Source organism: Pseudonaja textilis, chromosome Z (assembly GCF_049901715.1).
Source record: "Pseudonaja textilis isolate UNSWEBS1 chromosome Z, rPseTex1.2, whole genome shotgun sequence".
NCBI classification, from domain to species: domain Eukaryota; kingdom Metazoa; phylum Chordata; class Lepidosauria; order Squamata; family Elapidae; genus Pseudonaja; species Pseudonaja textilis.
Genome location: NC_142008.1, coordinates 55,450,509 through 55,464,311, shown reverse-complemented (window position 1 = coordinate 55,464,311; position 13,803 = coordinate 55,450,509). Strand labels below are relative to the sequence as shown.

The following is a 13,803-nucleotide window of genomic DNA, read 5'->3' as shown; positions in this document are numbered from 1 at the left end:
GCCATAACAGAGAGCTAGAGATCATGCCTTGCTCTCTCTGACATGCTCTCTCTCTGACATGCTGTATCCCTGACATTCTGTATCTCTGACATTCTGTTGCTATCTAAGGTTCCTGTTGTGCTTATACTTTGATATTTTTTGTTTCCTGTAAAATGGGCGTTGGTAGAAGTTACCGTGAACACCCTTTCTGTCTATGCTGCAAGAGAGCCCAGGATGGGCTGACTCCCTCCTATGACGTCATAGCTGAGTCTGTACTAAGATATAAAGCCCTCGGGAGAGACCCCAGCTTTGGCAAAGATACTTGACAGACTGAAAGGTGTCTCTGAAAGCCCAAAATAAATACAAAAATATGTCTTACCCTCTCTGGACGAATCAAGGGAGGAGCTGGGCTCTCTCGCAGCATAGACAGAAAGGGCGTTCACAGTAACTTCTACCAACGCCCATTCTCCTCCATGCTGCATCGAGAGCCCAGGATGGGACATACCAAAGCTTGCATGTCCACGGGTGGGTCCTAATCTGGCTCATCACACTGACTGTGGAACCACTCATTGAAGCACCTGTCTGCAGAAGGCTGCAGTCGCCGAGGCAAAAGCATCCAGATGGTAGTGTCTGATGAAAGGAGACGGGGATGTCCAGGTGGCTGCACGACAAATCTCCTCCAAGGATGCTTGGGTCGCCCAGGCAGCAGAAGTGGCTGCACTTTGGTAGAGTGCGCCGACAGACCTTGGGGAACTGGAAGGGCCGCAGCTTTGTAGGCCTGCTCAATGCAAGACCTGACCTACCTGCTAATAGTAGAAGAGGCCTTGTGCCCCAAGTGAGAAGGGAAAAAGGAAACAAACATGGCTTCCGACTTCCTGAAGGAGGAAGTGTGCTTAATGTATATTCTAAGAGCCCTTCTTATATGTCTAGCGTGTGCCACTGCCATTCTAAGTCATGGTGCGGGAGAGGACAGAAGTCAGGCAAAACAATGTCCTGGGACCTGTGAAACCAGATGTTAGCCTTTGGAATAAATGAGGGGTCTAGACGAAGAACAACCCTATCATTGTGAATGGAAGAAAGGTCCTGTCTGATGGAAAGAGCAGCAAGCTCAGAAACCCTCCTGGCAGAAGTGATGGCAACAAGGAATACTATCTGCAGAGTCAAGAAATGGAGAGACACTGTTCTAAGGAGTTCAAAGGGGGGCTTTGTAAGGGCATTAAGGACCAAATGAAGGTCCCAGGAAGGATACCTGTGAACCACCGGAGGGTGCAGGTTGGAAGACCCTTTCAAAAACCTCCTGACTGAAGTGTGATGGGATAAGGAAGGAAGCAAACCCCATGAAAGAACTGAGGAGAGGGCTGAAACCTGCCTGTGTAAGGTGTTGGGGGCCAAACCTTTCTCCAGCCCATGCTGAAGGAAGCTAAGAACTTCTGCCAACTGGGCTGAAGCAGGAGAAAGACCCTCCCTGAGGCACCATCGGGAAAAAGCCTTCCAGGTGGCGTCATAGATGCGCCTTGTAGGTGGTTTGCGAGAAGCCAGGATAGTGAGGATGACCCTTTCTGGAAGATCAGCCTCCTCTAGCCGCTGCCGCTCAAGTACCACATGGTCAGCTTGAACCACTGGGGCTCTGGGTGGAGCAGGGCCCCCTGGTGAAGGGAGATTAGATGGGCAGGGATCCTCCAAGGATAAGCCACCGACAGGTTGACCAGGTCCACAAACCAGGTCCTCCTTGGCCAATAAGATACCAGGAGGAGGAGCTCCACACATTCCTCCAACATCTTCTGAATTACTGCCAGAATGATGGGAAGCAGGGAATGGACCATTCTGCCTGGACAACTAGGCTCCTGCTGAGGCAGTCAGCCTGGGAGTTGTCGACCCCGGAGATGTGGTCCGCCGAGATCGATAACAGGTGTTTCTCTGCCCATAACCCCAGCCGTAGAGCCTCTCTCATGAGGGCTTTGGACCTCGTCCCCCTTTGCCGGTTGACATGAGCCTTTGCGGCCATGTTGTCCATAAGGACTAGAACATGAGAGCCGGTCAATGATTGCCTGAAATGCTTGAGAGCCAGAAAAATGGCTCTGAGCTCTAGCCAATTTATGGGAAGGGTCTGTTCCGATCTGGACCAGACCCCCTGAACTATCTGGCCCTGCATATGGGAACCTCAACCCAGGAAGCTGGCATCAGTGGTTATCACTAGCCTGTCTGGGTCCCTGAACACGAGTCCTGTTAGGTGACTTATATTCCTAACATATTTGGTATTTGGGTTAGAAATATATATAAACCAGGTTAAACATTTTAGTACTATATCTTTAAGGGAATGCAAGAGCATGCAATTGGGTGTGGTTTCTTAAACAGCCATAAGATGGAGCCAGAAACCTGTGTTGTTTAGTCTTAATCTCAGAAGAGAGTGTGACTCTATCTTTGTTTCCTTCTGTTGGAAAGTATTGCCGTTCCTCCATTTCTTCTAATTGACTGATATTACTGGATTTAATGTAAGTCTATTACTGAACTGTTTTTGACACCGGACTTTGATAATTGGATTATGCCTGGATTGGAAAACTGACTGATTTAACTTGTGAATGACTTTGGACTGCCTATTTTGGACTTTGCTTAAACCTTTCTGGAAGTAAAAACCTACATTTACTATACAGTGTATCTTTTTTAAAAAAATAGATTTTATTAAATTTACAATTTAAAAACACATCGACAATACATTTACAAAGTAGAAAGAAAGACGGGTAGGGGGAAAGAAGGAAAACACCGGCCTAGCACATCGGATAAAGGCTGGTTGGGGAAAGAGAAAGGATATAGAGGGAGAGAAGGGAAGGGAAGGGAGGGGAATAGGGTAGAAATACAATTAAAAACGAATGATATCTTTTTGTGACAGTCTGTAAGGATCATTTCTCTTCATCATATCCAATCTACTTCTCTTTTCCATTATGTTTAGGTTACTTTTTATCATTTACATAATTTGTCTCTGTGTAAGCCAATTATACCATGAGTCCCAGTTGTCGTAAAATGTTGAGGACTCTTTGTTTTTTAATGCTATCGTTAATTTATCCATTTCAGCACACTCACAAATTTTCTGAATAACCATTTGCTCTGAAGGTGTATGAGGTAATTTCCAACATTGAGCAAAGGCTAATCTAGCTGCGGTTAGAATATGAATTATTACATATTTTGTCTTTTTGGATAAATATCTATCAGAGATCCCTAACAGGAAGAACTCTGGTTTATAGTCTATTTGTTCTTTAGTTATCTCCTCCAACCATTTTCTGATTTTTGCCAAAATTTTTGGGTAGTTTTACAAGACCACCACGTGTGGAAAAAGTTCCTTCAGTGCTTTTGCATTTCCAACACCTTGAGCTCATGTTAGGGTTCATCTTCGCCAACCTCGAAGGGGTAAGTGCCATCTATATAACATTTTATACATATTTTCTTTGTACGCCATGGATTTCGTAATCTTGATGTTTCTATTCCAGATCTTTTCCCATTCTGTTAATGTAATGCTTCTTCCAATATTCCTACTCCACATTATCATGTTCCCTTTCACTATCTCTTGCTCTAATTCTACCTCCAATAAATATTTATAAAATTTGGAGATATTCTTTTTATTTGATCCTAATAAGATTTTATCTAAATATTGTAATTTGCTATAGATTCCAAACTCTTTGATATCTTGTTTGTATCTGCTATGGATTTGTATATATAACCACTGGTCAATTTTAAATCCCTGTTCCTGTAAGTCCTGTCGAGTTCTTAATTTTCCTAAAGGGTCTAATAAATCTTTATATTTAGTCGTTTTGTTATATCCAAATTGTTGGGATGAACCATTGCCTCCACTGTTGAAAGCCAAATCGAATTTTTGAATAATGTTTTTTGCATATTTTTTTCCAATTAGTTAACAATGAATCTCTAATAAGGTGTCTATGAAAATACGACTGTTTAGTTTTCCCCACATCCCGCATGCCACCCTCTCTGAAGATCGTGCCCTTCCAAGGCTAAAGTTCTTTTATTGAGTAAATTGACCCAGTCTTTTAACCATAATAAGTTGGCTGCCCAATAATATAATTCCCAGTTTGGGAGCGCTAGCCCCCTCTACTTTTTGCATCTTGTAAAGCCTTAATATTGATTCTAGCTTTTTTCCCTTGCCAAATAAATTTAAGAGTTACCTTATTTATATCTTCAAAAAAAAATTTGGGTAATTTAATTGGGATTGTCTGGAATAAGTAAAGGAGTTTTGGTAAGATGTTCATTTTGATTGTGGCAATCCTGCCCAGTAGAGAAAGCTGCAACTTATTCCAAGATTCTAGGTCTTTCTTAATTTGCTGTAATAGTTTTATCATAATTATTCTCTTTGAGCGATTTACTATGTGGTGTTAACCATATGCCTAAATATTTGACCTTTTTGTTGCCTGTATCCCCATGGTTTTTTCTAATTCTTTCCTCTGATTCTCTGTTAGATTTTTAGTCAGTAATTTTGTCTTATTTCTATTAATCTTTAATCCTGCTACTGAACCAAATTGTTCTAGTTCTTTTATTAGGTTATGTCCTTTTTCCATGGGTTCCTCTAGGAAGAAAACCATATTGTCTGCAAACGCCTGTAGTTTATATTCCTCTGCTTTGACCCTAACTCATTGAATTTCAGAGTTTTGTCTTATCTGCGTTAACAGTGATTCTAAAGCAAGTATAAATAGGAGGGGTGAGAGGGGGCAACCCTGTCTAACGCCCTTTTCAATGTTTAATGGGCCTGTTTGTTCACCATTAATTAGTATATTGGCCTGTTGGGTATTGTAAATTGTTGTGATAATGTTCTCGAATTTAGTGCCCAGACTCATGTTATAGATTTTTTGTATTAAAAAGTGCCAATGTAAATTATCAAATGCTTTCTCCGCATCTAAAAACATGAGTGCAAATTGTTTCTCTGGATGAACTTCATAATATTCTAAGACGTCAATAATGGTTCTTAAATTATTTTTGATTTGGCGGGATGGAAGGAAACCATTTTGGTCTTCATGAATGTATAAATTTAAAACTTGTTTTACTCTATTCGCTATAATAGAGGTAAATAATTTATAATCAGCATTTAAAAGTGAGATTGGTCTATAATTGTTGATATATCTGGCATCTACATCCTCCTTCGGAATTAACGAAATCAATGCCCCCCTCCATGAGTCTGGCATTTTGGCTGCCAAAAGTACTTCATTAAACACTTCCAGCATCAGTGGCCCTACTAACTCTATTGTGGCTTTGTACAATTCTACTGGAATCCCATCTGGACCAGGGGATTTATTATTACTTTGATTCTCCATTGCAGATTTCAACTCAGACCATGTAATATCCTTATTTAATAATTCTTTGTCTCCTTCCCCTATTGTTTTATCATTCGTATTCTCCAGATAAGTTCTTATTTTGTCTTCATTGATTTCTTCTTTTTTATATAATCTTTGAAAATAGTTTAATATAATATCTTTTTTCTTCTCAATCTCATGTTGTGGTATGCCTTTCTCATCTATTAGTTGGTGTATCAGTCTCTTTTCTTTTTCTTTTTTAAGTTTATAAGATAGCCATCTTCCTGGTTTATTGGCGTGTTCAAAATAATTTTGTTTGGACCTTCTCAAGCTAACTTCTATTTTATCTTGTTCAATTAAATTCAGCTTATGTTTGGCTAATATTAACTGGTTTTGTAGTCCTTGGGTCTTAGGGGTTTTTTGTAATTGTATTTCTAAGTCTTTGATTTGTTGTTGTAATAGGTTTTGTCGGGCATAAGTTCTCTTGTTTCTCATAGCATTATAGGAAATTGTTGTACCTCTTATAATTGCTTTCATAGTATCCCAAATATTCTGTTTTGAAGTTGTTTCATTATTATTATCTTTTAGGAAATAGTTTAGCTCCTCTTTCAGCTTATTAATATACTCTTCTTCATTTACTATTTGGGTGTTTAGTGTCCATCTTTTTTTTATTCCTCTCCTATCTCTCCAAATTAGCTGTACTGGGTTGTGGTCAGCCCATTCATTTGGTAGGATTTTAATTTCTTTTATTTCATTAGCCAAATCCAAATCCATCCAAGCCATATCTATTCTAGTCCAACTCTCATGTGGATTAGAATAGTATGTAAATTGTTTCTCTTCAAGATTCCGTTCCCTCCATAAATCTTTTAAATTTAACTCTTTCATCATTTCCTTACATGCCGCAGAAAGTTCCCTTTTCCCTTCTTGTTTTTTCCCAAATTACTATGGTCTTTTTGGTAGTCTGCAATGGAGTTAAAATCGCCAATCAAGCAAATGTTCCTTTTTCAAAGCCTACTATTTTTTGGTGAAGATGTTTAAAAATTTCCCTGGTCTTCATTTGGGGCATAGATTGCTACAAGTAAAATGTGATGTGGTTTATCCAAACTTGTATAACCAGAGTTCTTCCTTCGGGATCCGACCAGGTTAATTCTGCCTTTACATCTTGTTTTACGTAAATTGCAATTCCTTTTTTCTTGTGTTTATCGGCCAGTGCCGTAAAAGTTTCCTAATTTTGGACAAATTAGATGTCTTTCATCATTTTTCGAAATATGTGTTTCTTGAAGACATATTATATCTGCGTTATGTCGAATAAGTTTTGAAAATATCCTTTTTCTTTTTGATATTGAACTTAATCCGTTTATATTGATGGAGAGCAACTTCTTCCCCTCCACCATTTATCTACGTCTGCTTAGATTTTTGCCTAGTAATGATTCGATTCTCTTGTTGTTGTTGTTGTGGATTTGCTCTTCTCTCCCAGGTTGTGGTTTATCACTTCCTGAAATTGGAGAAAGTCGTTCCTTTGGGTTCTGTGATGATATCGGTCCTCCTGTGGTCTCCTTTTTAAGTTCTTCTTTAGTGGATTGACCATTCGTATTCGTGAGCTGTTGATAAAAATCTTGGGCCTGTTCTATCGATTCTATTTTGATTTTCCTCTCTTTCCATGTAATTAACATCCCTTCCGGGATTAACCATTTAAATTGGATTCCTTTTTTATTTAAATCATTAGCTAGAAATTTATAATCTTGTCTTATCATCCTCACTTTCTTTGGAATTTGTTTTAAAATCATAATTTCTCTGCCTTTATATGATATTGTTTCCTCCCTAGACATTTTCAAAATTAAATCCCTCAGACATCTCCTAGAGAAGTGGATATGGATTTCTCTTGGACAGTTGTTGCGTCTGGTGTAGCTTGTGCTAACCCTATATACCTCATCAAACTCTTTAATTAGATCATCTTTTTTCTTTCCTAACCATTCAGCCAATATTTCTGCCATCAAATGTTCCAATTCTTCATTTTTTGCTTCAGCCACATTCTAGAACCTTAAATACGCCATTGCTTTGTCCATCTCGAGGTGGACCAGTGAGTCTTCCGTTTCTCTAAGTACATTTTTAAATTCCTCATCCATCCTTTCAAAGTTAGTCTCCATGCGTGTTGTTCTACTCTCTATATCTTTTATTTTCACTTCGTTTTTCTCCATGGCCTGCTGTAGAGACCCTATCTTACCCTCCACCTTCGATATATCCGCTTTCATTTCAGCCTTCAGTTTCCCCATCTCATCTTTCAATTCGCTTATATCTGCTCTAGTTTCATTGTGGTTTTTAATCATCATTTCTTGCATTTTAGATATTGCTTCCTGCAAGGATAATAGGGAAGTTTGTATATTAATGTTGGGACATTAGGCTGCTTTTCCCCTGTTAAGGACTCCTCAATAGTTTTTTGAGTTGTTGGTGGGGTGGGTGTCAACGTAGTCGATAGGGTCGGGGTGGCCTTCCTTCCTGTTTTTAAGGCCATAGTTGTCGTGGGATGTCATCTCTCTAAGTATTTGTTTTTGTTGATGCACAATTTTAGATATATTATCCCAAATCACCATTCAGTGTTTGGGTCTTGTATTTGAAAGTCTGTTCGCGTATTTCAATTTAATATCTCACTCCACAGTCTTTTCCCCTATATCATAAATAGATATCTGCTACAGTATTCTAGTCTATGGAATAAGAAAATTGGTCAGCAATAGTACATCAATTAACACTTTAAGGAATTAATCTTAAATGTCTTAAGTAGTCTAAATAATTTATAAATAGTTTATATCAACAGAGTTTATCCCTCTTTACTATTAATACTTACAACCGTAATCTCTTAACTCTATAATAATAGTATACCCCCCTCTTTTTTTCCCCCCAAATAAGTAGAATTATGTAAGCTATTTAGGAGATACAATAGGGAGGCAGGGGGCAAAACAATAAAAGAAAGAGTAGGAGAGAGATTACCACAGCTTCAGAAAATCAACAAACAAAAAGCAAGGAAGTCATCTTAAAGAGAAAGTAGTGCCAAACTAGTAATATTAAGTACCACGTAAAAGAAAGCAAGTTGGGTGAGCTAAAAGTCCATCTTCCAGCTAGAGAATTCTTTTCAGCCTTCCAATCAGCAAATGGTGTAATGTGCTGACTAATCTACAGTCCCAAAAGCGTCTTTCCCAGCCTTCTGTTCGCCTCTGCCTTCTTCCTCTTGCTGCTTCTTCTTTCTTTGCTTTCCAACTTTTAAATCAACATACAAATCTTCCAAAGTCCAATATAATGCTCAGTTTGTCTTCTCCACAGTATTAAATAGATGTAATAGTCGTGTTGTGCTCAGATCTGAGGATTCATAAGACTCAATCAATGTCAGTATTCTTTCACCGTCCGCCTCCTCTTCTCAAATAAAGTCAAAAGAAAGGTCCAAAATCAGATGAAGCCCTCACCAATTCCGGACCTCCGATCTCCTGGTTTTAGCAATCTCCCTCTTTCCCCAGAGCTTCCTTTCACAGGGTAAATCTGTGCTTCCCCTTTTGTGCTTAGGCTTTTCCGCTCTCCATTATAATCCTTTCATTTTCCCAACTGCTTTTCTGGCCGCTCTCCGCCCGACTTCTGAGAGGTGCTAATCACAACCAGGAGAGAAGAATTTATGCTGTCATTTTTCTGTCATTCTGCTCTCTTCAGTCTTCAAAGAATCCAAGTTATAAACCGTTTCTCTATTCCTGTTACTCTCGGCCTCGCAGGCTGTCACTGCTTTGCTTATTCATTCAAGTGGCAGACCGGACTTGAAGCCGCCATAGAATGACAGCTTACTCTTTTGTGCCGGGCTCAGGAGCTTCCCTCTCCACTGTCGGGGGGGTTGCCTTCCCCCCTCTGCAGCTCGTGGTTCCCCACGTTGACACGAACCTCTCCGGGGTTCGTGTATCCCTGGGGGATCGCTCCTGGCGCCAGAAAAGGTGTTCAAAGACTGCAACAGTCTTCTTCACCTCCGTTCTCCCTGTCCTGCCACCCAGCAGCTAATTACTCTTCTACTATACAGTGTATCTGTGTCCTCTGTGGGTATTATTCCAACACTACTCTCAAAATACGTCTCCCTGTATGTGCTCATTCTCCTAACAGGGAATTACCTCAACAAGTCCCCTCCAGATAGATGGGGAATGCCACCAATTGAGAGATCTCCGGATTTGTGGCAGGAGTGGGACCTTGATGGATGCCGTAGGGAAGTGCTCGATACTGGTAATGGGTATTCTGATAACAGAAAGGGAGAAACTGGCGATGATGAGGCCAAATTGGGATGTGGAGGTAAGCCTCAGTGAGATCAATGGAAGAGAGGAGGTCGCCCTTCCAAACGCTCTCTAAAATAGAATGCAGAGTCTGCATTTTAAATCTCCTGTATTTTACAAATTGGTTGAGAAATTTTAGATCAAGGATGGCTCGCAACCCCCTGAAGCTTTGGGAATGATGAAAAGGCGAGAGTAAAGCCCACGTCCCCATTGAGAGGGGGGAACAGGTTGAATAGCTCTGATTTCAAGAAGGTGCTGAATGGCCTGATTCATGAGGGCTTGCCTGGAAATGTCCCGAGACACAGGACAGATCAAAAATTTTGGGGTGGGGTGGGGTTAGGAAGTCCAATTGTAACCCTGACCTAATAGTGCTGAGCATCCAGGTGTCCATCATTGACTCCTCCCATCTGGAGGCAAAGAAGGCTAGGTGACCTCCGATGGGTGGGGAAAACGAGGGATTACTAAGAGTGATGGAAGGAACGACACCCTCCCTCCTGAAAGGGCCGTTTACCAGTAGAAGGTTGTTGCCTGCCAAATGTTTCTGCCCTTTGGTCTTGGCGTTGGGAGTACGGCCTGTGAGAGCAAGGGAAGGTCTCCACTCGGAAGACAGGAGGTCGATAAGGAGCAGGGCAATAGTCGGCTTTCTTCCTGGAGGAAGAGAGAATTTTACATTTATCTCTGGTTTCGATAAGGTTCCAGAGCATCCACAAAAGCTTATCATCTGCAAAAGGAACTGATGCCAGCTTCCATTTTCAGTGTGACTTCGCCTGCCAATTTCAGAACCATAAAAGTCTTTGTGCTGCTACAGAAGATGCCATGGCCTTGGATGCAAACTTTGCGGAATTGAGAGTGGCATCCACAGTGAATTCTGCCGCTGCAATAATCTTATTAAGGTCTTGGTGACACTGAAGGTCAGAAGCAGGCAATCTATTCTGGAGTTGGCGCAGCCACCATATGGATGCCCTGGTGAAGAAGGATGCTGCTGTTGAAGCCTGAACAGCCCAAGCAGCACTTGAGGGTCTGTTCGGAACGTTTATCATCCAGTTTCAGGATATCTTTTGGCTCCGTGGGAGTGCCAGAAGATGAGAATGAGGCCAGAACCAGAATGTCAACAGAAGGGACTGCCAGGGCGTTGTCCAGAGCTGTGCTGACATTGTAGAAACGCTTATCTAGAGAAGATGGGTGAGGACCTGCCAAAGGAGAAGCGCACTGTTCCTTGACCATGTCCAGGAACAAAATGGGAGAAGGCAAAACCTCTGCATGCACTACAGGCTTGGAGAAGAGCGAATCCCCTTGGCTAGAGGGATTTCCTTGTAGCTCGGGAGCCTCTTCCTCTGGCGACAGCTTGGCAGTGACCAAGGCCTTGCTGAGTAATGGTCTGAAGAGAGTAGGTTTGAAGACCAATGCAGAGGATGTCTGTTCTGGGTGAGAATCCTCCTCCTCTGAAAGATTTTGGTCAAAAATCTCACCCTCTTCACACTCTGAATGAGAGGAGTAACTGTGTTCAGATGGTGAAGCCCTTCCTTCCTCATCAACCTCCTCACATTCTGGTAGAGAAGAATGGACCCTGAGGTCCTGGGGCCTGTGTAAATCAGGGTGATAAGGCAAGGAACTTATAGATTGAGAAGGGAGAAGGGCCTGAACCCTTTCCTTTCCAGAGGTTGAAGAATTTGCTTGAAGCCTTCAGCCAATCCCTGCCTAATGGCTGATGAGACTACATCTTGGATATCCCTTGATCTATGCTCAAAGGTAGAGGCAGAAGGCCGAAGGCCCGCTGCTGTGGGAGTGAAGGTGGCTTCAGGACTAGATTGAGGAGAGGTTTGAGGCCTGGAGGGAGGGGGAGGAGCATAGGGCACAGAAGCCTTTTGGAAATAAGGCCCAGATCTGCTTAAATCCTGAGGATCTGACTGTACAGCAAGAGCCTCAGGAGACCAGGATGGAGGATGGAAAGGCTCATAGATAACTTCTCCTCCCCTGGGAGGGCTTGGTTGGGGCCCACGAGTATCACCTGAAACATACTGTAGTTGCACTCCCTTCTGTTGAATAGTTCTGTTGAACTGCCTCTCTAGAGTTGCATGTCTGCGCTTCTCTGCCCTCAATTCAGCCTGAGTTGCCTTCTTTGGGGCTAGACCCTTAGCTCTGATTTTAGCAGCCACCTCCCTCTGGACTGATTGGGTGCATTGCCTACGTCTTTTTCTCTTATTGGGCTTAAGAGACTGTTCCACTGGGGGGGGGAAGCTCTGTCAGAGCCTTATCTTGCTCCATTGGAAAATAAAGGCTCTTGCGTTGGAAAGAAGCTGTTTAGAAATTTTTCTATTAAGCCTCTTAGGGTATAAATGCCCCCCGGGCTTACAAAATGGCCGCTCACCTCGTGGTGGAAGGCTTGAATCCAAGATGGCTGCTGACTACAGGAAAACAGGCTCCAAGATTGAAGAATCGCTCCTTAGGCTATACAGAGCCCCGAGCGAAGTCAGCAAGGGAAAAACACAGCAACCAGCTACAGGATCAGCTGGCTTGAGCTCTTATCAGTTTGCCGATCGTGTTTATGATCCCTCCAAACTGCAGGCATGGGGGAGGTCTGCAGACACTGCCCAGCTTGCCTGCACAGAGCTATGTAAAGCTGCTTCCAATGTTGCAGGAGAAAGAGAGAGAACGAGAGAGAGCCCTGCTCTCCTGGGAGCTGATTGAAGAGAGGAAAAAAGTACTGAAGATCGCTGGTGATTGCTATCTAACAGAACGCTTTCAGAGACACAACTACTGACTGAAAGGAGCTGAGTCAAAAGCTGGGGTCTCTCCCGGGGGCTGGCTTTTATATCTTAGCACAGACTCAGCTATGACATCATAGGAGGGAGTCAGCCCATCCTGGGCTCTCGATGCAGCATGGAGAATGACAAAGGCAACTGGTAAGAAGACTTCGTAATTGGATAGTCTTTGGACTGTTAAACGTATATGAGCTGGACTGTTTATTGGACTGTGCTATTTCTTAAAGTAAACTTGAACTCAATTCAGTGTAGCTGTGTGTGGCTGAATAATTATTCATAACTACTCTCATAAATGTTTCCATGTGCATATCCTTGTTACGCAAGGGTTATTCTGTACATATCATAACACACCCATGGCTTCTTGTCCTGCTGTCAGGTGCTTTGGAGAATAGCTTGACCCCCTCTTCTTTGTGGCAGCCCCTGAGATATTGGAACACTGCTATCATGTCACCCCTAGTCCTTCTTTTCATCAGACTAGACATACCAGTTCCTGCAATAGTTCTTCATATGTTTCAGCCTCCAATCCCCTAATCATCTTTGTTGCTCTTCTCTGAAAATCCCCATTCCCTCCCCACTCTGGGGGAAGGTTACTGCAAAATCCCATTCCCTCCCCACCCCACTAACCTGCTTTCCAGCTCCATTTTCCTATACAGGACAACAAAAGAAGACCCAGCCAATCAGCTAGGACTTGGGAGGCAGGGATGGGACAGGACCAGTCAGAGGTGGTATTTACTGGTTCTCCAACCTACTCATAATTTCCGCTACCAGTTCTCCAGAACTGGTCAGAACTTGCTGAATACCAGCTCTGGATGCAAAGTCTGGTTGCTATTCTGATGAAAGAGGTGTCATCAAACATATTGAAATCTCAGCAGACTTTTTAAGAGAGTTGCAGAACATACTAATTGAAAATTGAAATATCAATGATATGAATAACTTCGCTGCCAATTTCTTAATCTACTCTGATGAACTAGCAATTGGCTATAGCTTCAGCGAAGTAATATCAAAAAATAAATTAGACCAATTGTTTTGCACAATTAATAAATAAGGTTACCCAACCAAAGCTTTTCTCCTTTTCTCAAAGAGTAAAAGGATTATAATGGAGACAATAAGAAAGTGGCATCAGAGGCATTATGCAGGTGAGTCCTCATTTCCAGATAGGTAAAGGTTCCCCTCACACATACGTGTTAGTTGTTTCCAGCTCTAGAGCAGTGGCCCCCAACCTTTTTTGTGCCACGGCCCGGTACCAGCATCACAAAATGATCCGCGCCCGATACCGGCATCAGCACGCATGACAAGGCAAGGCAAGCCGAGCGACCAGCCAGCCAGCCATCCCCCACTTCTCCCTGCCACCTTCAAATCCTCCTTTGTACCTTTGTCGATGGGCTTCACTTCAGGACGGCTTTGGGACGGTCGCTCAGCTCGCCTTGCCTTGGGTGCTGAAAGAATCCTCATGCCTTAGTTTTGTTCGAAGCCCCCCCC

General features: G+C 42.4%; 1 protein-coding gene across 3 annotated transcripts in view; it reads right to left on the bottom strand.

The window, feature by feature from the left end:
• Positions 1 to 13,803, bottom strand: part of TMEM108 (transmembrane protein 108) — a 322,453-nt gene that overhangs the window by 58,146 nt on the left and 250,504 nt on the right. The gene's annotated exons all lie outside the window — the stretch shown is intronic.